A 3,469-nucleotide genomic window follows, 5' to 3' on the forward strand; every position below is an offset into this window, starting at 1 on the left:
CAGAAAGGAAATATTCTTTGACTGAAGATGAAATTATTTGAAAATAGTCAGCAGTGATAACATAATTGCCAAACATGAGTTTTTGAGTCAGGCCTGGTTTCCAATCCCAGCTATTCTTTTTTTTTGGGGGGGGGTGTTGGAGGGTAATTAGGTTTACTTATTTTTTATTTTTTTAACAGAGGTACTGGAGATTGAACCTAGGACCTCATGCATGCCAAGTGCACACTCTACCACTGAGCTATATACCCTCCCAAACTATTCTTTTTTTTAACTATCTTAACCATTTCTAAGTGTACAGTTCATTTGTATCAGCTATATCTACATTGTTATGTAATAGGTATCTACAGCTTTTTCTTTTTGCAGACTGAAACTCTATACCCACTGAACGACTCCCCATTTCTCCTTCCCCCCAGTCCTGACAACTCCCATTCTACTTTCTGTTTCTTTGAGTTTGACTACTTTAGATATTTCATATAAATGGAATCATACAGTATTTGTATTTCTGTGACTGGATTATTTCACTTAGTATAATGTCCTAAAAATTCCCAGTTATTCTTTTAACTAGCTATGTGATCTTAAATGTCATCCTGACAGAACACCATCTGGCACATGGTAGGTGTTCAATACATGCTCATTGTCAAAATAATGGTAGTCTTCAGATACACTGCCCTTAAAGAACAATTGACAAAATCTTAAGCCAGAGGAATTTTCCTCCTTTTTTTTTTTTAATTTAAATAGGACTTTGTTTCCTGTAAATCATATCTATAAGGCTACTCATTCTGGGTACAGGATTATACTATATCATGGTTTGATCTTATTTTGCGTCATGCTTATGAATGTCATATTTCAGTTACATCACACATTATTACCATTTACCATTTTAAAACAATTTCTCCACAAGATTCACATAATCTCCAAATTAAAATACAAAAAGATGATGTGCTGTTCATAACTATCCCAGCTATCATTGATGTGTATATTTACATACATTTATGGTAAAATTTACTGATATAAAAAATGTGTAGCACACAATTTATAAAAACTAAAATAAACGATTTCCTTTATTGTAAATTTCTTACAGCCAACTGATTCTCACAGAATATATTCATTGAATTTTGCCAGACTCGAATCAAGAACTAACCTATGATGGCATTTGACAAACAAGTACAGGTGCCTCAGAAATAACTGTAGGTTCAGTTCCAGACTACCACAATAAAGTGAACATTGCAATAAAGTAAGTCACATGAATATCTTGGCTTCCCGGTGCATATAAAAGTTATGTTTACTGTAGTCTATTAAGTATGCAATAGCTTTATATCTAAAAAACAATATACATACCTTAATTAAAAAGTGGTTTGTTACTTAAAAATGCTAACCACCATCTTAGCCTTCAGTGAGTTGTAATCTTTTTGCAATAATCACCTAGCATCAAAGATCACTGATCACAGATCACTATAACATAATAATAGTGAAAAAGTTAGAAATATTGTGAGAATCTCCAAAATGTGACACAGAAACACAAAGTGAACAAATGCTATTGGGAAAATGGCGCCAATACGCTTGCTCAGTGCAGGGTTGTCACAAACCTTCAATTTGTGAAAAACACAATATCTACATAGCACAAGAAAGCAAAGTGCAATAAAATGAGAGATGCCTGCATAGCTTTGACTGCTGGTTGATATTTTCATTTCATTAATAAGATGAAAGCGAAACAATGAGACTTATGTTGGAACTTCACTTGTCAGTGACTTGAGCAACATCTGCTAAATTGCTAATAGTTTTTTAATACTGGAAATATTTCAATTTTTTTGTGCTTTTGACAGTGTAATAGCTACAGATATGATACACTTTTAAACTTAATTTACATTATTAACATTTTCTTAATCACTTTCTTAAGTCTTGACAGTCAACAAAACAAATAAATTAAGGCTTTGTAGTGTTTGCCAGTTACTGTAGTTTAAATTTTCCCATCATGGCCAGTTTCACACCACCAGTGTGACATCAATGATCATGAAATTGGGGAGAGATGAACACACCATCAAATAGTAATTCTCCCGTGCAAATACAATAGACATGTACTTCTGGTTTCCAGTCTGACATGTAAAGAGCTTGGAAGTCATCAGTCCTGTTCTCAAAACAACAAAAAAGCTGAACAAAATGAAAATCAATAACCCTTCTTAGATCCATCAGAGAATTGAGATGACAGGGCAAACCTCTAGCACAAAAACTAGCAAGACAGGCAAAATCAGAACAGGCAGAACAGAGAATCATGGCTTACTAGGAGCAAAAACTACTCCTGGAACCAGCAACTGATAGGAATATTTAAAGAGCAGTTGACTAATTGCTGGAGACTGAATATGAACTAGATAGATTTTTTTAAAACTCCTGTGGGCCCAGCTTAAGGGTTCCCCCACATTTTCATGAGTTTTACCTCTAGGAGCCCCACAGGTCTTACTCTGAAGACTGGAGAAAAATTCCCTCTGTTAGCAAGGAGAGGGGGAAAGTAGCCATTTTGAAATGCACCAGAGCATTCAGTTCAAAGCCCTGCCCTCAAGGGAAGCTATTTAACAGAGCCTAACCAATGTGGGAGAAGGAAAATGACCAACTCCAGCTTCCTGTAGCCTTCCTGTTTCATCTAAGGGGGAAAAAAAAGACAAGAAGCATCTGTGATGGTCACAGTCCAGGGACACAGGCTCACTAAAAGACTGAGACTTAGTAGAATTACAGAACACTTCCCCTCCCCCAACACATCAGTAGGGCTGCTATATAATAACCTGTGGTTACAACGGAAAGAACTACACACTGAAACTCTATTTAAGAAAGTATCTCTAGGGATACCCAGAGACAACAGAGGAGACAAAGACAAGGACATCAGGGGAAATTTTAGCCTCTGACACCCACAACTATAGCAATCAGGAAATAGACTAACTCCCAGCCAGATAAATATAAAACCTTAGTTCATTTTACCCAATATATCATATCTGACTTTCTACAAAAAAATTACAAGGCATGCTAGAAGGCAAAAAATGAAGAGACAAAGCAAGCATTAGAACTGGGAATTTAAAACAACTATGATTAATATGCTAAGGACTCTAATGGAAAAAGTGGACAATACATAAGAATAAATGAAAAACATAAGCAGAGAGATGAAAACTAAGAAAAGGAAAGGCTAGAAGTCAAAAAGACTAACAGAAATGAAGAATGGCTTATCAGTACAATGGAAATGACCAAGGAAAGAATCAATTTGAAGATATGTCAATAGAAACTTCCCAAATGGAAAAGCAAAGAGGAAAAAGAATGAAAACAACAGAACATCTAGATACGTAGATTTAAATAACCTCATAAGCATAGATAATAGTAAAATGTAGTAATTAGGAAGAGATGAGTTTTTAATATTCACTATATTTTAATCTAATTTATTCAATTTTAATTTATTAAGTTTAGACAATCTGTAAATTACCTGTAATAA

The sequence above is a fragment of the Camelus dromedarius genome, chromosome 11 (genome assembly GCF_036321535.1).
Source record: "Camelus dromedarius isolate mCamDro1 chromosome 11, mCamDro1.pat, whole genome shotgun sequence".
In the NCBI taxonomy this organism is placed as follows: domain Eukaryota; kingdom Metazoa; phylum Chordata; class Mammalia; order Artiodactyla; family Camelidae; genus Camelus; species Camelus dromedarius.